We start from the raw sequence: 26,859 nt of genomic DNA, 5'->3' as shown, positions 1-26,859 counted from the left end.
ATTAATTTTTTCCTTCCCAGGACTCCAACCCGGCATCTATCGCTGTTACATTCTAGAGAAAACGAAAGTTAAATATGGGTTTGTTGCACCAGCAGCGACATGTGAGCATGTTTGAACTAGAAATAATATGACGAAGAGTTCAGTGCTCACTGAGAATAGAGACCCACACATATCGTTATTGACTATAGACAGAAAGAGACGTAAGCTACCGAATTTTTTTTCTACCAGCAGCTCGGAATAACATATTGAATTTACAGCGACCTCGCAAATAGTTCTGTGTCCCACTGGGAGTCAAAAACGCCAAATATCTGTAGTGTTGACAACGAATGAAAAAACATTAAAAATCAAAATTATTATCCACCAGCAGATAGGTGTTCTCATGCTAGAGCTTGATAATACATAATGAAATCTTTAGTGCCGGACCAGGATTCGAACCCATTTACGCGTAATATGTGGAGATGTTGACAAATCTGCAGTTTTGAACAAACAACAAATTGTAGCCCAGCTGTACCGCCACGAAGGGATCAAATTCCGCGTTAAGGGCGGCCTGAGATGCATTTTCAGTTTAGTACCAATTTTATTTGCATACAGAAGCTCAGACAAAAGATGGAATAAGTGTACTGCGACCTTACATAGCGTTTGTTTCTTCACTAGAAAGAAATAACTAGTATAAGAAAGATTACTTGTGATAGAGTTTCTGCATGTCGCAACTCCAGACTTTATTGTGTTTCAACCTGATGTCTACTTGGGAGAGAAGGAACATAATCTTTAATGTGAATTTCAAACCACACTGCTCTTTTATCTTCTTCACTTGAAGTAGCCAGAAGAGAATGGAATCTTTCTCTCCCTAACTATAATCATTGACAGAAGTGGAAATCGAACCCTGATCATAGATACAAGAACCTAACGTCAGTGCAACAGACCACCAAAACCTCTTTCCCATGACTCATTTTTCTATCGTAACACCGTTGCGCCACAGTGAATGAGAGTTCTGACACACAGGATCCCTGTAGTAAATTGCAGCATGCTTACTAAATTACTTGGTTGACCGAATCACAATGAACTAGCTGCTTCAGCTACCCAGTGCATACATTCGATTTTATTTTGTAATCACCGAAATAAAGTCACGTAACTGCCACCTTCGCAGAACAGTGTAGGATGCAGAAATTTAAATATGAAGTGTTCCTTTCCACTTGAGCTATTCTATCTGTTTGTAAAAACGTCGTGCAACGCAAAAGAAAAGCTGTACATGTTTCAGTCAGAAGTCTAGACCCGGCCATTTGCATTATCTCGCAGCGCTGTGGTATGCAGGAGTTCTAGAGGAGTTGTTGTTCAGCTATGGAGCAATTGTGGCTAAGTGTCAGAGTGTAAGAGTCATGCACCACAGATCAGATGTCGCGATTTCGAGTACATTTGCTGGTACATTTTTTTTAAATTTAATTCTGCTGTCTGCTCAAGTTTCCAATCTAATGGAACTTTTAAAATAATTCCCTTCACTTCTCTACCCAAAATAGTCGCATGTGGAAAAAGGGCTAACATCTGTGATATTTTGTTCTTTTCAGGTTTAATAGACAGCCAGACAGCAGATGCATTTTGAGGTTTTTGAACTATTTATGGGGAGAGCGCATCGTGCCCAAATACGTCAGAAAAGTATTTTGTACACTAGCTGTCGTGTGGTAGTTGAATTTTATTCTTCTTCAAACATTGTTTGACAGCTTTAACTCAGAACAAGTTTTCTACATCCATGTAATCAATAAACTGCATGTGCATCGTCATACTTTTATAGATAACATCACAGAATTCGCATGTATCGTTGATGATTAATTTCGTCACATGTTTACTATTGTATCAATTATACTAAAGGAAACCTTACGAAAATTGTGCACTGTATAATAAGAAATGAAATAGAATTACCCACGATAACCTTACGACGAAAGTCTGTTTTAACAAAACTATCTCTACACAAGCATGCCTCTATCGACACGAATAGTAAAATACTACTCACTTAGATTTTGTTTATGTCTGTGTTTAATTGGTATGCTGTGTCATACTCAAGAGATATGCAAATGTGGCGTTTCATAAATATAGTTATGTATTTCTAGAAACCCAAAATTTCCTTGTCAGCAGCGGAAAGAGGCGTTACCTCTTGTGCAGCATTGTAAGTTTTTCTCCATTGCACTATGAGCCGAAAGCATTTTCTTGCGATTTCCTTATTGATGTTTGATCTGATTGCTTGTAGCTCTTTCAGAAGAGGCGTAAAAATGTTGGAGTCAGTGAGACTGCAACTGCGAACTCAAACAGACGCTTTTTCACAGGTCAGAGCATTACCAAAGAACTGGCCGAGAGATATGTGTCTTAGCTTCCTCGTATGAGGCCAATAGTGGCTAGAACTCATAAACCGGCTATTTAAAGGACGAGATTAGTTGCGATTTCCACCTGCAACGACTTTCCTGGGCTGAAAACCGTAAGTTTACAAACTTTTGTTACACTTCAAGCGATAATAACTGAGATTACTCAATGGGAATGACAAGTAAAATCAAGTGAACTTTGAGGCTTAATTCCGTGCACACAAGGAAATAACTCATCAACCGCACAGTTGCCAAACAAATGTCGCCTTGTTACCAAATCACAGTTACAGTACCAGCTGGAAGCAGACGAACCGATGTGATCCTACAGCGGGCTGGGAAGTGATCATAGCTGGTTTCTCCAAGTCACAGCTGCTACGGCCTGGAATACGTAACGCGTCTGATTCGCATTTCTGTAACTAGTTACTAATAATGCTCAGAAATGACTGCAAACTAAACATCATAATTCAGTAACTCAGAAATTACTGTTACAGTGTACTTACGGACCCAAATAAGCGAATAGCGTGTTTCCAGGTGAGAAAGAGCACTGGCAAACAGTCTTCGCTACATTAGGTTACTTAAACTGGTGTCACTCTGAGCTAGAACTCATGGTCAGCGACTAAGTGTAAGGTCAATGAGTCAGATGCGAGTTTTGCAACTGTGAAATACTTTCCTAAATTATAGAATCGAATGTTAAATTTGAAATAATACTGCGAAAATTTTGTACTTGGATAACTTAGAATGAAAATCTTTCTGTTTATTTCAAAACAAAACAATTGATTTTTTGAAGCATTGTCTGTCAAACACAACATGAAACAGGTCATGTCGATCAAATCATATGGAAGAACTTACAGCGACGTATATCGGAAGGTAGTAAGATCTCTTACCTTTTGGTTTGGCAGTAGTCGATAGCCACTTCTAGGCGCAAGTAAATGAAGAAAGGCAGCGCACTTTTGTTATCATGTAACGTCTTCATCAATTACCTTAGTTTTAATGTAATCTACGAGTAACTGCTGATGTTTGATATTACCATGAAAAGGATTCCGTAGACAGGGAAAGAAACTGTTCTTGGGAAACTACTTCTATAGTGACCAAAAGGCATTAAATGATCTTCAAGCACGTGAGTTCCGGAGGCGGTATGAATGAAATGATAGTTATAATGACGGTAATAATCGAATTATCCGGTAACTTTACACTTCACAGTGGATTTTGTCGAACTAAGAAATTTGCTCAATTTGTGAAAATTCAAAATGGCTTTATTTCGAGCCTATGATGCCTAGAAGAGTCTTTACATGCAACTGACATGAGAACAGCATGATCTCCGCGTCATGAGGTTGCTTCTACTTAACCATTTAATAGACTTATATTGTTTTCCACCGTAACTGATTTTGTAAGCTAAGCACATCATCCGTTTCAACACACTGTTGAGGCTGGGAAATGTGGCCACAATGGTCTGGTGGAACGAATTATCACAGGTGCACTGCGTGGGTTCAGGAATTTACTTTTAAGAGGCAGAAACAGATTTATTTTACTTCTGGTAACCTTAAGAGAAAGACGTTATAATCCATAATCCGCATTCAACATCACGTTTCTTCATTACCAACTGGGCAGACCGGTTTACGTTGGTAAATGACATAGCGGAAGTCATGGCAAACAGAAATACAGTCGCCAGTAAACTTACATTAGAAAATTTTATTTTATTTGATGAACCGATAGCCATTTAAAGGAACAGGTCTCTTATTTCACTTGTACTTGATTGAACTAGAGACGTTGAAATATTTGGAGCTGGATTGTGATTCGAATTCGTATCTCCTCTTTCGAGGATGTGAATCTCTCATAACAGTACAGTCATTTCGTTTCTTTTGCCAAGACTGCAGTCTTCTCTAGGTCTCCTCCAAAGGATCCAGAACAAAAATATTCATAATTTCATTTCAAGCCCTATCAAGTGCACACCCACCTGCTAGTGAAAATTAAGGTGCATTTTTAATGTCTGTTCATGGGTTGCCAACAATCGCAATAGGTGTCGTTATTTCTAGTCAAACAAGCACACATCTTACTGTTGGTGAGTAAGTAACTAATACTACAGGTACTCAGTGTTGTTAAAACATACTTTCGTCGTAAGCTTATCGAGGGTAGTTTTATTTCATTTCTTATAATACATTGCACAATTTTCGGAAGGCTTCCTTTAGTGTAATTGATACAATAGTAAACATGAGAGTGAAATTCTGAGTTAAAGCTGTCAAACAATGTTTGAAGAAGAATATGAAACGTCCCCTTAGAAAAATTATACAAGACTGTGCTTAAACTGACACACAATATCTTTAGCGCAACGCAATCTGACTTCCAAAAATCCCTACGAAAGATTGGCCCTGACTAACATTAACCTATACGTTTCACAAATCACTTACCTCACAAAAATCTTCGTTATTCAACCTACTGCAATACAGCGAGCGCCACTACTGCCAGCTAAATAAAAGATTCAAACTACTGAAGGCACTAACTACTAAAAGGCATAGTTAGCAAATGAAAGATTTTAATAGAGAACAAACCATGTATTTAACTCACTAGTCATAATATATATAGCAGTTCATGACACCAATTCTTACAAATTTCAGAATTCCGCCATCTCTCTCCCCACGTCCACCACTGCTGGCGGCTCACCTCCCACTGCGCAACGCTACGCGCTGTTAGCATCCAGCTGCCGCTGCCCAACACTACAATGGCAGACAACAATGCAAACTAAACACAGACTGCACAGGGCACAGCCAGCGATTTTCATACAGAGCGCTACGTGGCGGCGGCGTTACCAATAAAAAATCCTAAACAGCCTACTTACATAGCCCCCATGCTCCCCACAAAAAATTTTACAAATTGTTTTGGGCACTGGCCAATAATGATTTGATAAAATTTTTCATAATTACTATAACAAAGAAATGAAATGCACACACTTATCGATACAATGTTGGTCAAAAGCTAAAATTCTCTCACAGTCCATAAAGACAGTCCTGATCGTTCATCATAGTAAAATTGCAGTGTTTTGTTTTTCAAAGTCTGAGCAATAAAAGAAATTGCACTTGGAAGTAGTGGATTTCTAAGCAGTCTTGAAGAAGTAGTGTTGTCCTTCCAACGAAAGACAGTGCTGACTCTTCACATGCAGACAGGTAATAGGCCACAGCAGAGTCAGTCGACGTTGAAGACTATCGGTAGGTAGGTCATCACAGAGCAGACCCACTGTAGTCCTAGTAGAGATTACTATTGGTGGGCCACCAGAGGTGCAGACCCACTGCAGTCCTTGTAGAAATAATGGTATTGGTGAGTCATCAAAGGTGTAGACCCACTTCAGTCCTTGTAGAGATTATGGTATTGGTGGGCCACCAGAGGTGCAAACCCACTGCAGTCCTTGTAGAGATAATGGTATTGGTGGGCCATCAAAGATGCAGAGCCACTGTAGTCCATGTAGAGACGGCCAGCAGCCATCTGTTGCGACTGTGCAGGTGCACAATCACCATCAAAGAGTCTTGCACAGAATATAGCAAGTCCATAAACCACCACTTGTGCACTCACAAATTTTTTTAAATGTCCTTTCAACCAGCAATGCTGTTATCCAGTGCCTTACTGAATTATTAACACACGTGCAAACACTATCAGTCCCTATTTCTCACATATTGTCCATATACTATGACCAACAGAAACGTGTGCAGTGAAATGTAATTTACAAGTTACTTAATTTGATGAACTGGTGTCAATTACAATTTTATAACATAAGAATGCAATAACAAAGGTACAAAATACATCTTTAAAGAACATAACAATACATATAACATTTGCAGTAGTATAGGCTTTACAAAAGAATCGAAATAGCAAATACATCACTGTTACAAAAATTACGACAAAAGTACATACATAAAAGATCAGAATAACTTTTGAAACATCAATTTCACACATGAGCATTAAAACAAAACACAATAAATAATGTCTGAACATATTTACAAAGAAAATAACATAATATTTGAAAAATTCTACAACATAAATCTTATTAGCTAAACACATAAAGACAGGAAAAAGACAAATACACAAGGGTACATAAACACATAGAGGGATAATATGAAAGGAAAGGACAGGGTTTGTTTTACTGCAGTATTTTGCATAGAGATCTCCCTTAGTTCATCATTATTTCCAAAAAGTCCTATCTATACCTGCTTTCTGTACTTTTCTCATATAACCTCTCAGTGCATTTCTTCAAATCCATCGCAACTCATTCTCTTATATAGGCTACCCCCTCTTAACCTAACTTAAATCTACTGAGCTCAGATGCTTAACTAAGGGATGAGGCAATGCAGCAGCACAAAACAATTTACACAAACAGCAATGTTAAAAAATGGAAATTGGCAAAAAAAGGCAGCAATATTACAACTAATATAAGGCAATACGCAGCAAACAAGAAAAATATCGACTTACAGTTAAAATCTCCCTCTGCCGAAAAACTAAGGCGACTGTTCCACTCCAATGATATGAGTTTAACACCGCTGGACCCAACTCACCACACGTCACACAGCCACACACTCATAGATATAATAGCAACAAAGCGACCAGATAAAATAATCCGCGCCAATCAGACATCCGCTCCGGGACTCTCTGCTCATGACGTGATATTCTTAAATTACTCAGTGCATACTACCAAAGAAAAATCTCACCTGGTAACCTACAGAAACTTAAAAAATGTTAACCATGACGCTCTTCAAAAGGATTGCTCAGACATCCCTTGGCATGATATAAGCAATGAACCGACTTTAGACGGAAAAATTCGGCAATTTTGTAGCACAATTATTGCACTGTATGATAAACATGCTCCTCAACGCACTGTCAAGGTAAAGAGAGCTCCTGCTCCGTGGCTCACCACTGCATTACGCCAGTTAATGAATAAACGTGATGCTGCACACAGGGCCTTCAAGCGTAACCCAACTCCCGAGGCGTACGAAGCTTATAGGAAACTCCGAAACAGAACGAAGCAAAGCGTGAGAAATGCCAAAATCAGACATGCCCGCTCTGTCGTATGCGGCATATCAAAACCTGCTGCACTGTGGAAAAAGCTGCGCAGTTTCGGTATAGGGAAGCGAAGATATGACGCTGTTTATCAAGCGTCTGCAGAAGAATTAAACGATTTCTTCTCAACAGCTGTAATCTGCCACGCAGCGACAAATTACCAGCCCCAAGATATCAATCTCTTGAGAGACAAGTTTTTCCTAAAACATGTCACTACCGGCACAGTACACAAGGCAATTATGAGAATCTCTTCCGAGGCAGTAGGAAATGATGGAGTGAGCATTGGCATGATTAAAAACGTCGTGTTGTTGTTGTCTTCAGTCCTGAGACTGGTTTGATGCAGCTCTCCATGCTACTCTATCCTGTGCAAGCTGCTTCATCTCCCAGTACCTACTGCAACCTACATCCTTCTGAATCTGCTTAGTGTACTCATCTCTCGGTCTCCCTCTACGATTCCTACCCTCCACGCTGCCCTCCAATGCTAAATTTGTGATCCCTTGATGCCTCAAAACATGTCCTACCAACCGATCCCTTCTTCTAGTCAAGTTGTGCCACAAACTTCTCTTCTCCCCAATCCTATTCAATACCTCCTCATTAGTTACGTGATCTATCCACCTTATCTTCAGTATTCTTCTGTAGCACCACATTTCGAAAGCTTCTATTCTCTTCTTGTCCAAACTAGTTATCGTCCATGTTTCACTTCCATACATGGCTACACTCCAAACAAATACTTTCAGAAACGACTTCCTGATACATAAATCTATATTCGATGTTAACAAATTTCTCTTCTTCAGAAACGCTTTCCTTGCCATTGCCAGTCTACATTTTATATCCTCTCTACTTCGACCATCATCAGTTATTTTACTTCCTAAATAGCAAAACTCCTTTACTACTTTAAGTGTCTCATTTCCTAATCTAATTCCCTCAGCATCACCCGATTTAATTTGACTACATTCCATTATCCTCGTTTTGCTTTTGTTAATGTTCATCTTATATCCTTCTTTCAAGACACTGTCCATTCCGTTCAACTGCTCTTCCAGGTCCTTTGCTGTCTCTGATAGAATTACAATGTCATCGGCGAACCTCAAAGTTTTTACTTCTTCTCCATGAATTTTAATACCTACTCCGAATTTTTCTTTTGTTTCCTTTACTGCTTGCTCAATATACAGATTGAATAACATCGGGGAGAGGCTACAACCCTGTCTCACTCCTTTCCCAACCACTGCTTCCCTTTCATGCCCCTCGACTCTTATTACTGCCATCTGGTTTCTGTACAAATTATAAATAGCCTTTCGCTCCCTGTATTTTACCCCTGCCACCTTTAGAATTTGAAAGAGAGTATTCCAGTCAACATTGTCAAAAGCTTTCTCTAAGTCTACAAATGCTAGAAACGTAGGTTTGCCTTTTCTTAATCTTTCTTCTAAGACAAGTCGTAAGGTCAGTATTGCCTCACGTGTTCCAACATTTCGACGGAATCCAAACTGATCCTCCCCGAGGTCTGCATCTACCAGTTTTTCCATTCGTCTGTAAAGAATTCGCGTTAGTATTTTGCAGCCGTGGCTTATTAAACTGATTGTTCGGTAATTTTCACATCTGTCAGCACCTGCTTTTTTTGGGATTGGAATTATTATATTCTTCTTGAAGTCTGAGGGTATTTCGCCTGTCTCATACATCTTGCTCACCAGCTGGTAGAGTTTTGTCATGACTGGCTCTCCCAAGGCCGTCAGTAGTTCTAATGGAATGTTGTCTACTCCGGGGGCCTTGTTTCGACTCAGGTCTTTCAGTGCTCTGTCAAACTCTTCACGCAGTATCGTATCTCCCATTTCATCTTCATCTACATCCTCTTCTATTTCCATAATATTGTCCTCAAGTACATCGCCCTTGTATAAACCTTCTATATACTCCTTCCACCTTTCTGCCTTCCCTTCTTTGCTTAGAACTGGGCTGCCATCTGAGCTCTTGATATTCATACACGTGGTTCTCTTCTCTCCAAAGGTCTCTTTAATTTTCCTGTAGGCAGTATCTATTTTACCCCTAGTGAGATAAGCTTCTACATCCTTACATTTGTCCTGTAGCCATCCCTGTTTAGCCATTTTGCACTTCCTGTCGATCTCATTTTTGAGACGTTTGTATTCCTTTTTGCCTGCTTCATTTACTGCATTTTTATATTTTCTCCTTTCATCAATTAAATTCAATATTTCTTCTGTTACCCAAGGATTTCTAGCAGCCCTCGTCTTTGTACCTACTTTATCCTCTGCTGCCTTCACTACTACATCCCTCAGAGCTACCCATTCTTCTTCTACTGTATTTCTTTCCCCTATTCCTGTCAATTGTTCCCTTATGCTCTCTCTGAATCTCTGTACAACCTCTGGTTCTTTCAGTTTATCCAGGTCCCATCTCCTTAATTTCCCACATTTTTGCAGTTTCTTCAGTTTTAATCTACAGGTCATAACCAATAGATTGTGGTCAGAGTTCACATCTGCCCCTGGAAATGTCTTACAACTTAAAACCTGGTTCCTAAATCTCTGTCTTACCATTATATAAACGTCGTAGCCACTATTATTCCAATTATCACAGACATCTTCAACCTGTCTCTTGTCAGTAGTATATATCCTACTGAGTGGAAGCAAAGTTTAATCCAGCCTATACCCAAGACTGACAACCCTAAGTCGCCAGGTGACTACAGGCCGATCAGCATACTACCTGCAATATCTAAAGCCCTAGAATACATCGTCCATGAACAGCTGACGGATTACCTCAAAACTCATAACATCCATGACGAATATCAGTCAGGCTTTCGAAAGCACCATAGTACAGCAACTGCATTAATCAAAGTAACTGATGACATTAAACATGCTATGGACAGACGTGAAGCTACTATCCTAACACTGCTTGACTTTAGCAAGGCTTTTGACACAGTTGACTTCAATATATTACTAATTAAAATGAAACAGCTGAATTTCTCAAACAGCGCAATACACTGGTTCGACAGCTACCCCAAAAACAGAAGTCAACAAGTCATTTGTGGGTCGGAAAAGTCATCATGGAAAAGCGTGCGCTCTGGAGTTCCCCAAGGCTCCGTCCTTGGTCCACTACTCTTCTCACTGTATATTAATGATATTTCTTCAGTGATTCACTCCTGCAGCTACCATCTATATGCTGACGACATCCAACTGTACATAAGTGCAAGCCCCAAAAACATTGCTGGCGCAGTAGCGAGTATGAACGCAGATCTTTGCTCTGTTTCTCGATGGGCACAGAACCTAGGTCTGAAACTAAACCCCAAGAAATCCCAGGTCACACTTATATCTCATCCAAAGTTAATCAGCCGGTACTTTCGCGAAACGGTCCCTAAAATACTCCTCAATGGTACCCAACTACCATACCAAAAAACAGTAAAAGACCTTGGAATAATCTTGGATGAACACCTAAACTGGGAAGAACAAACAGTCACAGCTTGCCGGAAATCGCTCTCCTCCCTACATGCAATTCAAAAATTTAGAAAAATATTTCCAACCCATGTTAAACAAAAATTAGTCCAAACACTAGTCTTGCCTAATCTTTACTACTGCGATGTAGTTCAACACGGCACGAATAGTGAAAATTCTAGATGCCTCGAGCTAGTGATGAATGCTTGCGTCAGATACGTGTGCAATATTCGGTTGTATGATCATATCAGTCCTTCATACTCCCAGCTAGGTTGGATACGCCCACATAAGGCACGCGATTTCCACACGATGTGCTTACTTCATCGATTTCTTAGCCACTGGTGCCCTCAATACTTATCTTCTCACATTAAACATCTATCATCATTCCACAATCGCAATACCAGATCGGATACGTCTATCATCTTGGCTGTACCTTTACATAACACAAAATCTTTCTCCGTGTCATTCTCCATCTCAGCCATACGACTATGGAACGCACTCCCCTGTGATCTGCGTCTTATCCAGAACTACTCAACATTCAAGAGGGAACTCAAAACTTACATATTAGGGACGGTATAGCCACCATTGTTGTGCCCCTAACATCTCTTTCTTTCTTCTCTCCATCACAGCTTCGAATTTTACCATTCTTTTTCTCTTCCTCAAATCTATCTACCTCTTATATATCTCTTTCACCCCATTCTATCGTCTTATGTCTCTGCTCGATGAGAATAACTCACAAGCTTCAAGAATATAACGAGAAAATTCCCAACTAACTGACATTCACAAAAGAAATGTATGTTTACTTTCATATACTTAGTCACTATTATTATTATTATTATTACTATTATCATTATTATTATCATTATTATCGTTGATTGTTATAATTATTTTTATTGTTATAACTATCATTGTACTACTGTTATAATCTCAATTTTTTTCGTTTGACATCAATACTGCATAATACGTTAAATGTTCTTAATGTTATTTAGTAACTGTAACTCGTTCAATCTGAGTATGCCTGGTTAGGTGTAAGAGAGGGCCTGAAGGCCCTAATCTTGCCAGGTAAAATAAATGCATAAATAAATAAATAAATAAATAATAAAAATGGCTTAACCTATTAATACAAAGTGACATTCAGTAGCACTATGAATGGCAAACAGCAGCAGCAAATGCTATAACTTATACCTAAACATGACAAAGCTCAATCAGAAAAAATGTTACACTAAAGACAACAATGCAGATAAGGACAATGTCTATTCACATCTTAATGTCTATGCAATGAAAGTGGTGCACCACAAAAACTTATTGTAAAAAAATATTACCATGTACTTGAAAAGACAATTCTGTATGCAATTTCTGTGAAGGGAAATGTCTTTTGTGCTACTTCGTTTTTATTTAAGTACATCATAAAGTTATTATTTACTGGATCTGTAGGCATAAAATATTTATATTAGTACATCCATAAAATTTATTTTAACCAATGCTTCAGTGCAGTTAGAAACTAGATATAAAACAAAATGAGTAAATAAATGCATAAAGCAAGCCACATGGCATTTCTCTCAACTAGCAGGACAATAGCCATGAAATGTTTCTCGTCGTTTCATTAGGCATTTTAGTAAATATCATAAATTAAGAGATCCACAGTGTAATCATATGTTTTCAAGTTTGGGCGTGTAGTATTTGCGATGCTTTCTACAAAGGAATCTCAATAGCGAAGATAATGGCCTCTTTTTTTTTCTCCACCTGTGCCTCTGACAGGCACACACTAATGGCTTTCTTTTGTCAGGTGGTTGTCGCGCAGCTGGGTGCCCATGACCCATTACATGCAGGTGGTCACTTAACTGTCTTATCGAAATATTTACGACACCAGTTTCCGCTACAGTGGCAGTCTCATATAAAAAAAATTCACAGGTCAAGAATTTGCGTTACAAATCTGTAGAAATAAAATCATTTAAATATAATTGTGTCCAAAAAATTTTCGCCAGCATATTGATACATTCACGCATATACACTCATTTCATAACTCTTAAAGTACGATTCTCGGTTTCCAACTTCCTTTTTCACAAATCAGAGTCCCTAACCACTACTCATTATTTCTTACCTTATTACACATATATATATTCGTCGACACTTCTTCAATATTTCATCATAACAGATATGTAGCATAACCAAATAACTCGTATAGCATCAGCTTAAACATACCTCAGCAGCATAATTCACATCGTCGTCGTAATAATAACATCATAACACCACAGTCAAATTCTCAAAATCTCGGTAGCTTCCTCCAATAATTTCAAAACCTAAAAAAAAATGCTCTGCTCATGTCAAAAGTGTCATCTGCCTCAAACGTACTTTAAAAATCGTGATCCCATACCAAATATGTCATTCAAAGCTCTCATAGTATCACAATGGTTCCGAAAAAATATGAACAGTTCACAAAGTACAGACAAAATACAACTTCGTAAGTGTGAAGTTATCCAATGGTGTAATTACGTAAACATCTGTCACTGATGTAGTAAATTAAATGTTTGTCTCTCTCAGTTAAATGATCAGATAGCTGTGTAATTTATGTGTTAGAGAAATATGGTACCGAAGTGTAAAGTTGTATAAACAAATACCATATTAGCTAGGGCTCCTTGTGCTTGCCTAACACATGGTACACAAATTAAGCGTGTAACCCCCTGAGGATTAATGTAATTATATCCTCTGGAGTTACAGATTACAGCAATGGAATGAAATGTATCACGGAAACCCTTGTATCATTGTACTTCAAATATCTTTAAAAATAAATGTTTTAAGTACAAAATTAATCACTCAAATACGTCTACTGTAGCGCTAAACTGTGCGTCTTGTTGTAAGATAATTGTGTGGAAGTGTCGTTGTTATTGTCCTCCGAAAGCTAAGTTCTGCAGAAGTCAATGTACTTACCTCATGATGAACAAAAGTGAAATGCTATGCGTATAGATATCGTAGTTACTACGCTTATTGCTGTGATGAAGTAAGTACTGTACTATAACGTATTGTTGTGCTACAGAAAAGGCTGTCTCATTGTAGCTATACCACAAAGTTACTACTAAAACATGTTTTCCTTTCCAGAAGAATTCAGAAAAACTGTGCAGATATAAAACAGATACACCGCAAAAGCACAATGTAAATTGTGTCACACATTAGTAGCGTCGTGATATAATCCACAGTGTAAATTGTGTCACTTATTAGTAGCGTCGTGATATAATCGTGTAGCTATCAAAGAAACCAAAGGCTAAGTCGTCTTTAATCTCACAGAAAGTACTTCAAATAAAGAATGTCTTTTCAACTGAACCAAAATGTTGCACTAAAATCTCGTTAGCAGTACCGGTACATGTTCTAAGTATGTGAGCCTTATAGTCGTTACAAGCAAGAATGTACACATACAATAACACTGTGTCGTCTGTTCACTATAACAATGCACTCGTAAATGCTGTCTAAATATGTTCCCTAGGTTCTAGACTGGATAGTTAACTTCAAAACATTGTTGCATGTTAACAGTTCCTAAGTCTGACAAAGCATACTAGTAATGTAAAGTGAAAAGTTATATGGCAAAGACAAAGTTAAAAAAATAGATTATCTCTCAATATATGGTTTTACATGTGAAATGTGGTGCAATCCTTTACTCTTCCTAGTATGCAGAATTTCAACTTCAACGCAATTGTCATGTGGTGTAAGTCGGTAAGAAATGCTAAAATTTTTCTTAAGGTTAGCAAATATGTTATTTTTCTCTGAGCCAGCCGGCGCGGCTACTTTCTCTGATAGTGAACACATTTCCAAAGTGTGTTTTACTGAACGAAGTTTCAGAGTGTCCATTTGTGTTGAAATCGAATCTACTGTGTCCTTTAAGTTTTCCTGAGTTCTTGCAAGTTGCGTAACCGAATCGGTGGATGCAACTGAGTCCATTTTAGCTTGCAAGGTGTCGTGATTTTCATGAACAACAGTTTGCAATTCTTTTATGGCTGCTTCGTGATTCTGTAATGAGTTTCCATGCCGCGAAAAAACAGGTTGAAAATGCTCACAAATTTGTGTTTTTACGTCATTACAGATTTTTTGACATTTAGATTCAATGTTATGTAAATCAGTAGTTAAATCTTCACGTGTTTGTTCAAGTGTGGTGTCTAACTTCCGAAGATTATGTTCCATTGTGTCCAACTGTTGCTGTGTTTGTCTCTGATTTTGTTCCATTGTGTCTAACTTTTGAAGATTATGTTCCATTGTGTCCAACTGTTACTGTGTTTGTCTCTGATTTTGTTCCAATGTGTCTAACTTTCGAAGATTTTGTCCCATTTGTTTCTGATTTTGTTCAAGCGTTGTGTCTAACTTTTGTAGCCTTTGTCCCATTTGTTGCATTAACTGTAATAACAGTGCACTGGTGTCTGAAACATGTTCCTCAGTGCTTTTCGGCAGTGCACTTGAACCGGCAATATTCGCATTTTGAAAAGCAGAAAATGTGTCTTGATTTATTTGAGAAAACGGTGAGGACGCAAAATCTGAATATACAGTATTTGCAAGATTGTGTCCTGCCATTTCGGAATCCTGAGGCGAGCTGTTGCCGACCGATCGATCGATAACGCTTCCCTGTTCACTAATTGTTTCACTGCCTGCACCATTATTTGCAACCCGCTCCATTTCCCTATACACAATTACCAAATTACTACTTTGAACATTAGTTAATTCATTACATGGTGGCGCTAACACACTGCTTTCGTCTTCACTGTCATTTCTCAGTTTACTTTGGAGCCTAGTATTACGTTTTTCACACGCCATTATTGTCACAATTTTTCACACGACAACACAGAAAAACACAATTTTAAGAACAAAAATAAGAGAACACATTAACATAGCACTGAAAATAATGTCTAGTTAATTGCAAGCGCAGCTGCGAAATACTTGGTGCAACTCTACATGCATGCCACAACTGTTGTACTGTACAACAATGAAAGACTACAACTACAAAGGAAATTCTCTCTATGATTACGTGCTAGCAATAAAAAAAATCTACATTAATTACATAAACTACAAGAAAAAATCAGAAGATTCCAGTGAGGTATCCTCGGCTAAGGGTCGACATATGAAACGTCCCCTTAGAAAAATTATACAAGACTGTGCTTAAACTGACACAAATTATCTTTAGCGCAACGCAATCTGACTTCCAAAAATACCTACGAAAGAATGGCCCTGACTAACATTAACCTATACGTTTCACAAATCACTTACCTCACAAAAATCTTCGTTACTCAAGCTACTGCAATACAGCGAGCGCCACTACTACCAGCTAAATAAAAGATTCAAAGTACTGAAGGCACTAACTACTGATAGGCATAGTTAGCAAATGAAAGATTTTAATAGAGAACAAACAATGTATTTAACTCACTAGTCATAATATATATAGCAGTTAATAACACCAATTCTTACAAATTTCAAAACTCCGCCATCTCTCTACCCACGTCCACCACTGCTGGCGGCTCACCTCCAACTGCGCAACGCTACGCGCTGTTAGCATCCAGCTGCCGCTGCCCAACACTACAATGGCAGACAACAATGCAAACTAAACACAGACTGCACAGGGCACAGCCAGTGATTTTCATACAGAGCGCCACGTGGCGGCGGCGTTACCAATAAAAAATCCTAAACAGCCTACTTACAAATAAAATGCCACTACCAAACGACAGATAATGTAGAAAATACTTTTATGGCGTATTTGGGCACGATGCGCTCTTGCCATACATAATTCAAAACCCTACAGATGCATCTGCTGCCTGGCTGTCTATTAAACCTGAAAAGAACAAAAAGTCACAGAAGCTAGCCCTTTTTCCACATGCGACTATTTTGGGTTGAGAAGTGAAGGGAATTATGTTCAAAGTTCCATTAGATTGGTAACTTCAGCAGACAGCACGATTGAGTTTTAAAACATTTTAGCAGTAAATGTATTCGAACTCGTGACATCTCATCAATGGTGCACGACACTTACCATTACGCTACTAGCTGACACATAGCTACAATAGCTCCAAAGCTGAACAACAAATCCTCTAGAACTCCTGCATACCACAGCGTTGCGAGATAATGCAAATGGCCGGGTCTAGACTTCTGAGAGAAACAGTTACAGCTTTTCTTTTGCGCTGCTCGACGTTTTTCACAAACAGATAGAATAGCTCAAGTGAAGGAACACTTCATATTTAAATTTCTGCATCCTACACTGTTCTGTGAAGGTGGCAGTTACGTGATTTTATTTCGGTGATTACAAAATAGAGTCGAATGTATGCACTGGGTAGCCGAAGCAGCTAGTTCATAGTGATTCGGTCAACCAAGTAAATGAATTTACTGAGCATGCTGCAATTTAGTAAAGGGAGCCTGTGTGTCAGAATTCTCATTCAGTGTGGGCGCAACGGTCTTACGGCAGGAAAATGATTCATGGAAAAGACGTTTTGGTGGTCTGTTGGACTGATGTTAGGTTATTGTATCTATTGTCTGGGTTCTATTCCCACTTCTGTCAATGATTTTAGATAGGGAGAGAAAGATTCCATTCTCTTCAGGCTACATCAAGTGAAGAAGATATAATAGCAGTGTGGTTTGAAATTCACATTAAAGATGATATTCCTTCTCTGCCAAGTAGACATCAGGTTGAAACACAATAAAGTCTGGAGTTGCGACATGTAGAAACTCTCACATTAAAGATGATATTCCTTCTCTCTAAGTAGACATCAGGTTGAAACACAACAAAGTCTGGAGTTCCGACCTGTAGAGACTCTATCACCAGTAACTTTTCTTATACAAGTTATTTCTTTCTAGTGACGAAACCAACGCTATGTAGGGTCACAGGACACTTATTCCATCTTTTATCTGAGCTTCTTTATATAAATAAAATTGGTTCTAAGCTGAGAATTTAACTCAGACCGCCCTTAACGCGGAATATGATCCCTTCGTGACGGTACAGCTGGGCTATAATTTGTTGTTTGTTCAAAACTGCAGATTTCTCAACATCTCCACATATTACGCGTGAATTGGTTCGAATCCTGGTCCGGCACTAAAGATTTCATTATGTATTATCAAGCTCTAGCATGAGAACACCTATCTGCTGGTGGATAATATTTTTGATTTTTAATGTTTTTTCATTCGTTGTCAACACTACCGATATCTGGCGTTTTTGACTCCCAGTGGGACACAGAACTATTTGCGAGATCGCTGTAAGTTCAATATGTTATTCCGAGCTGCTGGTAGAGAAAAAGTCTGTAGCTTACGTCTCTTTCTGTGTAGTCAACAACGATATGTGTGGGTCTCTATTCTCAGTGAGCACTGAACTCTTCGTCATATTATTTCTAGTTCAAACATGCTCACATGTCGCAGCTGGTGCAACAAACCCATATTTAACTTTCGTTTTCTGTAGAATATAACAGCGATAGGTGCCGGGTTGGAGTCCAGGAAAGGAAAAAATTAATGTTTTGTCTCGTCATTTCACATAAAACATCTAGCTACTGCCGAGAAAATCCGATATGTCACAGTTGGTTGTGAATCGATATCAATCCGATTAGGTTCTGGGTTCGAATCCCTGTCCAACACAAAGCTTTGCCTCACGGCCCTTCATGTAAGTTATGGTGAAGAAGCGATATTTAACATGTCTCATAGTTCGTTAACAGGGGCAATAGATGCTGGGTAGGAATTCGCGTCCATTAAAATGTTTTTGTTATGTAATTTAATGTTGATATTTGCTAACTGATACAGTCTAAAATCGAGGTATATCACTCTCTGTTTGCCTAATCAGGATGACTGTTAGTTTGCGTCAGTCACGAAATCTTTGCTTAGTCTGCCTGGCCTGGTTTTGAAACCATATGCAGAACGAGACGGTTCTTTGTGTCATTTGAAGTTCATAGATATTTTCAACTAGCTGCTCGTGGATAACTTAAATGTTTAATGTCATTTTGTGTCAAATAATAAGTACTGTATGTTACTTTGAAGAGGAAATCATGAATACGCCGAACTTACTACGTGCATTACCTATCTGACGTAATAATGAGAGTGGTAACATTTCAGGTACGTCACTTATTGTAGTAAATGTGAGCTTACAAGCCTTAAGGACAGTCTTACCTGTGATAAAGTGTTCCCTGATATTTGTAGCATCGTGGTATTACGTTACATCTGGAGTTACTGCGATTCAGAGCAGTGTTTTCTAGTGGTGACATGTTGGAACCATTTTTCAATAGTTAAACGACTGTACGAAGAAGCGATTAGAGGACCTGCTAGACAGCTACGTTTTGCCGGTTGCAAGCGAATCAAGCGATGTGGAATTCAGGTCGTTCGGTTGCTTTTGACAATGACTGTACATGGAACATTTCGGAGAGGAAGCCCTTGAATCAGCACATCTAAAACAGCCCTGTTTCTTTAGATATGTGGATGATACCATTGTTATCTAGCCACATGGAAGAGATGAACTGGCAGACTTCCTCGCACATCTCAACTCCAGACACGAGAATATTAAGTTCAGCATGGGGATCGAAACGGATGGGATTCTCCCTTTCCTAGATGTTTTGATTAGAAGAGAGCTGACGGCAGTTTGGACCACACCGTGTATAGGAAGAAGACGCACAGCGATTTGTATCTCCATGCGGATAGCTGCAACCACCCGGTACAAAAGAGTGGCGTACTCAAAACTATTGTACACAGAAGTTCAAACCATCTCCGACAGGGACAGTCTCCAACCAGAATTGGACCATCTGAAGACCGTGTTTCGGAGGAGGTGGCCTTGGCTATTATTCCGTTTTGTGTGGCCTTACCTGGAAAAATTAGACTCATTTTTCGTAAACACCAAGTGAAAACCATCTTCCGTCCTCCGAGCAAAACCAAGTGGTAATATCAAGGACAACCCTGGTCTACGTATATCAAGGGTTTATCAGATACCTTGCCAATGCGGTAATGTATACATAGTTCAGACCATTCGTACCATTAAGGACCGATGCCGAGAACATCAACGGCACAGTAGACTGCAACAGCCCAGGAAGTCGGCAATCGCTGAGCATTGCCTGTCGGAGCTCCACAGCATGGTTTATGACCAAATCAAAGTCCTGACACACACTTCCAAATATTCAGGATTGTGTAATCAAAGAAGCCATTGAGATCAAAGTAAGGGAGCCAAAACTAAATCATGACAGCGGTTACATCCTTAGCAAGGCGTGGGAACCAGCCATCACCCGGATTAGGAATAAAAAGGATATTTACCAGAGTTTACCGACTTCGAGGGGGGAGGGAAGAATAACGAGAGCAGTTCCGGCAGACCCTCCTGAACGAGAAGACCTAGGACGCAGCGCCCAGACGGCGGGAGAACAGACGCTGTACCTGGACCGAGCACGGGGCGAGGACCACACTGACTCATAGGAAGCGCCTGACGGAGGAGTAGGATTGTCCTATATGTACATTTGGCTACTCGCCTTGCTTGTTCTCGCTAACCAGCGTTTCTCTCTTTCTTTCATAGTCGACAACAGCCTACAAGGGCCTTTAGGGACTCGTGTGGGAAAATCCACGTGGCGTGACCCCCCTATCTAAGAAAGCAAAAACTGACGTGGCTTTCTAAAGAAGCAAAGTTGTCGTGTTTGGGGTTACGACATGGAGGAGGAGCCGAAACGAGACGATCGCTCCGGCGAGACGTAGGGTGTGGCAGATAGCGGTCTAAGGGAAGTTTCCCGGACGACGGCAGCTTCTGGCCCAGCACCACCGACGAAGGCGACGACTGAGAGTGTTGCTAGTGGCCGCCGGATGGACGTGGAAATTTCCGCTAACGGACGGCGCCGCGCCAGCACACTCTCTGTACAGAGACGACGCATCGAGCCGCCTAACCCCCTAACAAAGGAGGAATTTGCCGCCGCCGTCGTCGCCACGCTGACCCCTCGAGGAGAGTTGCATCTGCATGCAACGCTTGCCCATGGGCACCGAAGCGCACAGGGAGGAGGTATTTAGGAGACTCTGGTCCCTGGTACCCGTGTGTCTCGACTGGCAATTGCCTGTCGCAATCGCCACGACAGCTGCCTCGCCAGCAGCCGCACCAGCCGTGCCGGCTACAGAAGCCGCCAGGCCCTCACCAACGTCCAGGCTGGCAACACCCGACGAACCTGCAGAGGTCGAGCAAACCTCGCGGAAGTGCCCAGCCGCGGCCCTAGAGGACACTCCCTCCCCTCAGGCAAGTTCCGGTCGCGCCAGGCGGAAGAAGAGGAGGGTACGTTGCAGGACGACTGCGTCGCCGAGGAAGCCTGACAAAGATGGCTTCATCGCGTCCTCCCGGCGCCACGCAGCGCCACGCAGCCAGGTCGTTCGAACTGGAGACGCCGGAATAAGTCAAGGCTGCAAACCGGTTTGCAGATCTGCCGGAAGTAACCGAGACGGAAGGCGTCGGGACCACGCCAACTACGGCGACGAAACCGCCCCGCCACCCGCAGCTGATTACCATCCAGTGGAGTGAGGGCTATAGTGAGCTAAGAGAAAAACTGTACTCCGTCGCAAAAACGCGGAATATGATTGCGGGGACCGACACTTACAAGGTCAGAGCAGAGTGCATAGAGGACCACGCGAATATCATGCAGCTCTTTGAGACCGAGAAGTGGAGCTGCTTCACGCAGAGCACGCAGCAACTGAATCAGCTGAAGGTCGTTTTTCGCCACCTGCCGCTGAAAATGGAACGGGCGTTCCTACAGCGGCAGCTGGAGGAACTCGGTTTCCAGACCCTCCACGTCGGCATGATGAGGTCACCCAGGACCCACAGGGACATGCCCTTGTTCCTTATGGTTTTAGCCGACAATGTTGACAACCGGAAAATTTTTCAGTTTGAAACCATTGCCGACTTCGACATAAATGTTGAGCCACTCCGTGCAAAAGACATACAAGCCCATTGCTTCATCTGCCAGCGCATGGACCACGTGGCAAAATTTTGCAGGATGCCTGTGCGTTGCTGCAAGTGCTCCGAGGAGCACTCGTTGTGGGACTGACCCAAGAAGAAGGAAGACCGGACAACGTGCTGCAACCGTAACGGGGACCACATCGCCTGTTACCGGGGATGCGCAGCATTCAAGAGCGGGAAGCGCGCCAGCCGCATAAACGCTCGCGGACGTTGCTATGGCGACGCCGGCCGCCCCCTCCGAGAGGAGACGGCATCTCACAGGGGAGGCCGCACCGGCACCGCAGCCGTCGCAGCTGCCTTCGCCAGCGGCATCACCTGCAGTCGGGGACGTCGGCTTGCTGGCACCCGCAGCGGTAAGGAGGGTTGCCCCCCACGCAGGCCGTTCCCAGTACGCCGCTCCGCTGCCCACTACGGGAAACGACGCGATGGAGTCAAACCTTCTCGAAACGGCGAAGGAAGACACCACCGAACTGGCCACGCCTCTGCGGTCGCTCAACCAGCTGAAGACTCAGCTACCTTTGCTCGTGGGAGCAGTGACGGCGGCCCTCCAGGCCACCGCCGGGAGAAGCCAGCCTTAATGAATAAAGACAATATTTATGGGTCAACCATTTGCACATTCAACGCTCGGTGTCTCCACCCCCAGCAGGACGAGTTTCACTCATTCCTACGGGACGAGGTTCTGGGAGAAGAAAAAGAAAATGCAGTCCACGAAGGGGTAACCGTGGTCCTACAGACGCCGTAACGTAAGAAAAAGAAGAACAAGAATTATTTATTCACTCATATATGTCTCTGACATAATTCTGTAATTACTGTAAGGTCAAAGGTATGCAACATATACTTACAGTTGCGCACACACGCTGCATAGTGTTCCCCCTCCCTTTCATCTCCTACAATCACTATAACAGCCAACAGGACACTGTTGCCCGATAGCACAATTTTTGCTCCTCTTCTTCCTCTACTTGTTTCAAGAGGCGTATAAGAGTTCCATGACTCTTAATGTTACATGGCCTAATTTATTTCCATAGTTTTTGAGAAAAAATGAAAAACGCTTAGAATTGTCCCAATCATTTGCTACACATGTTTGTCTATTGCTGTGTCTATTGCTTCACAGCAGATATGGAATTAAATGCAGCGTCTTTTACAGAATAGCGTTTTATACAAACAAAACAAGCCGGCACTGTGCCGTAGAGCAGCATGGCTTGTCTTCGAGTTCTCACGGATGACCAGGTGTTAGCTTTGATAAATAATGCTGAAGAAGTTACATCCGAAGGAGACCATGTTTACGAAAGATCGACTGGTTTTAATTGTGATACAGAACAGAGTACGACAGGAGCCCGGATGAGTAAGAGGGCTGAAAAATCTCTAAAAGAAAATAAGTAAAAATTTTTTGAGTTTGTATATTGTTTTATAGACAAATGCACTGATACCGGAGGCAAGTACAGCATTGAGAGGGGAAGAACTGTTATTATCGTTAGAACAGTTTGCTACAATTCTTGATATTCTCTATGGTAGGGGAGCTGCTGAAACAGAAGGAATAGAAGTGGAACTTCTAACATCAGGAAATGGTGAATACAGTTTTCCAAGTTTGCGATGTCACATCATTGCTTCAGGAAAATCATATTTTATTTCTAGTTTCATTTATGGCTTACGCAGTTGGAGCTATTAAAAGACGACAAGCCTGCTCCCGTGTTCGACATACGCAAGAGAGTCATAGCAAACTGTTAAACTGTTAAAACAAGTACATTCTTTGTCTGTACATTTATATTGGTAAGCTTTAGTTCTGGTCCAGATGAATCATTCATTCCACGGATTCAGAACCTTACAAGTAAGGACAGAAGTACTGGATGGCTGTAGATAAAGATCGCAAATGTATACTAAGTGGACACAAACTTTTTCTGGGTATGGTACCGCGTCACAATGTATAAAACTACTGCTGCTGGAAAAAAAGCAACGTTTCGGCCACGGTTGCAGCTGTCTTCTTCTAGATCTAATGGTCTTAGACCTAGAAGAAGGCCTCTGCAACCGTGGCCGAAACGTTGGTTTTTCTCCAGTAGCAGTAGTTTTATACATTATGACGTGGTACCATACCCAAAAAACTTCTATGTCGACTGACGCTGGCCGCGGAAGTCTACGCAGTTATAGTAGAGTAAGTGCTAAGTGCTTTCCCATGTCTTGTTAAAGATGGAACTCGTCCTGGCAGCGAATGTTTAGTGACTCTGTAGTGAAGAAATTTGTACGCTATACTTAAATACAGAAAGGAACTTTACATAAGAAAACTTCTCAGTCTCACTGTTACTACCCAAAAATCTTTAAACAAACCCAACAAGGTTTCTCGTCACAGTAAACAAAACTGATACAAAAGTGCTTGAGTGTATCTAAAAAGCTCACGAGAACCGATGCAAAAGTATAGGTTTCAAAAACGACGATACGGCCCTTACACTGTGTCAAGGAAAGCCAGGTATGTTTGCAATAATGTTCAGTTCCTTGCATCGAGATGTAACAAATTGAAACTGATGCATACTTAAAACCTGGCAGTGATATGTTACAGTAAAACACATGCGTAGTGAATTATGTTGCCCAGATGGCTTGCAAGAGAAAGCTCGTTCAAGAATGTGGCCTGCTCATATTTTAATAATGTTGTAGATTTACTACGAACCAATGATTAGGTAGACTACAGAGATGTAATCTACAGAGGTGTATCGAAAATCAAAATAACAAGGCGAGATATCCTTCTCAAGCTCACGGTGAACTTAGCCAACAATTATATGAAAACCAGGCCAATTTATAAGAAATGTTTTGTTACAGTTTCCTACTTCTGCGAAGATTCTAAAGTTATCTAAAAGGAAGGTATTGTTTTCCACAAATTAATATTTAGCTTCAGGCAATGTGTATCAAAATGTATTACATCTTCTTGCTGACATGTTGAATACGAGGGATATTCGGAAAGCAAGTGGTTCATATGGCTCTGAGAACTATGGGCCTTACCTTCTGAGGTCATCAGTCGCCTAGAACTTAGAACTACTTAAACCTAACTAACCTAAGGACATCACACACATCCATGCCCGCGGCAGGATTCGAGATTGAGACCGTAGCGGCCGCGTAATTCCAGACTGTAGCGCCTAGAACCGCTCGGCCACTCCGGAAGGAAAGTAAGTTCCGATCAGTCAAGAAATGGAAACCACTGTGAAAATCTAACAAATCTTTGCAGGCATGTGTTCAACAGTGTCTCTAGTATGCCTGCTGGTTGCATCACTTCACTCTTTTCCGTTCTGAGCGCATTGTGACGACATAAAAGTGCGTAGAAAATAGTGTCACCCGCCAAATATGAGGTCCTGGTGAGAGATTTCCCTGATGTTATGCAGCCCCCATTACAGAACTGTCATACGGTTCCTACTTCGTGACAATTCTCGGTAGCAAGCTGCAGGCGCAATGAAAATGCTCCTGCAGGATTTTCGATGGGAAGTGATCATCCTCTCTACAACCGGTAATTGGCTCCCTCTGTGTTTCATCTCTGCTCACATTAACTACTGGCTACGACAACATTTTCGCGCAGACAACGAGCTATAATGGGCGTGGAGAATTGGCCGGAAGCACAGGTGGCTGCCTTCTAAGACGAGGGTATTGGGAAGTTAGTACAACGCTATGATAAATGTCTAAGTCGGAGTGGTGACTATGTAGAGCAGTGACTGTAAGCTGTAGCTAACTGTTGCAGATAAAATATTTCTGATTATCACAGTGGTTTCCACTTCGCGATCAATCGGAACTTACTTTCCGGAAAGCCCCCGTATATCATTTTGTAGTGTAAATGCATGTTACCAAGGTTGTTTCCAGTACACTGAAGCAGATTTTCTGTGAAGCACTTATAAATATCGCACAAAGCTCCGGCCTCTCCTCCTGTGATTGAGCTTCGTGGACTCGATACTCAGTCTATTTCCTCTCTCTAGTATCGTCTTTGCCCGCTAGCTTTGGACCTCGTGATTCACAATAATTGTAGGCGGTGAGGAACTGGTGCTTGTTTTGGACGTGTGAGCGGCTCGAGCGTTTTTATGGTGCTGGTCCGTAAAGTCTACCTGGTGACTGTGAAGCTTCTGGTTCACAAACGGTCGCTGTCTGTCCCGCCAAGTGGTTTCGTCAGTACGCATTCTATGGTAGTTTTGGGCCGAAGGCTACTTGGAGTTGGTTTCAACCGGTTCGACGCTAGTGTAAGCGGCCCGGTCTCATGATGTTTAAGGAGCTTTAACCTCTGGCGTTCCTCTTCCACCTTCATACGGTTTTTGTATTACGTTTGTCCGCAGCTCGTGGTCGTGCGGTAGCGTTCTCGCTTCCCACGCTCGCGTTCCCGGGTTCGATTCTCGGCGGGGTCAGGGATTTTCTCTGCCTCGTTATGACTGGGTTTGTGTGCTGTCCTTAGGTTAGTTAGGTTTAAGTAGTTCTAAGTTCTAGGGGACTGATGACCATAGATGTTAAGTCCCATAGTGCTCAGAGCCATTTGAACCATTTTTTTTGTATTACATTCACTCATGATCAATCCCACAGCAATAAAGTTATTTCCTGTAACTGTTTATTGAAGGCTACTGTCTTGCTTGTCCGTCCACCTTTCCCTCCCTTCCTTTTCAAAATTGTTGTTTGTTACTTATGAAACAACCTGGATTTGTGAGTTTTATAAATGATGTTTTTTGTGTATGAGATATTATCCCAAATTAATTTAGTGAGGTTAACTATCTGTTGTTATCCACTTACTGGTCAATGGTCTTGCATAGATATTCTAGATCTCGTTTCTCGGTAACGTTAATTGTTAAAACTGTTTATTCGAAACAGTTGTCTTGACTGTCCCCATCCTAAAAATAATTGATGCTTATGAAAACCTGTTCTTAGTTTCAACATAGCTATTGTAATTAATTTCAGCTGTATATGAGAAACCTAAGCTTGTACGGTGAAGTAAGTGGTTACTGATTCCTGACAAAAGAGAAGAAAAAGAAATCTTACCTAATCGCTTACGTCGATAATTTGGTAAAGCTGTGTATTGCTATTGCTGTCTTGGTTGCCTCCCTTTAAATATCATTGTTTGCTGCTTATGAAAGTCTGAAACTCAGTTTCCATTGTAATAACAGGTGTTTTTATAATTAATGGCAGCTGT

This window comes from Schistocerca gregaria, chromosome 5 (genome assembly GCF_023897955.1).
Source record: "Schistocerca gregaria isolate iqSchGreg1 chromosome 5, iqSchGreg1.2, whole genome shotgun sequence".
Classification (NCBI taxonomy): domain Eukaryota; kingdom Metazoa; phylum Arthropoda; class Insecta; order Orthoptera; family Acrididae; genus Schistocerca; species Schistocerca gregaria.
This window is presented reverse-complemented; position numbering follows the sequence as displayed.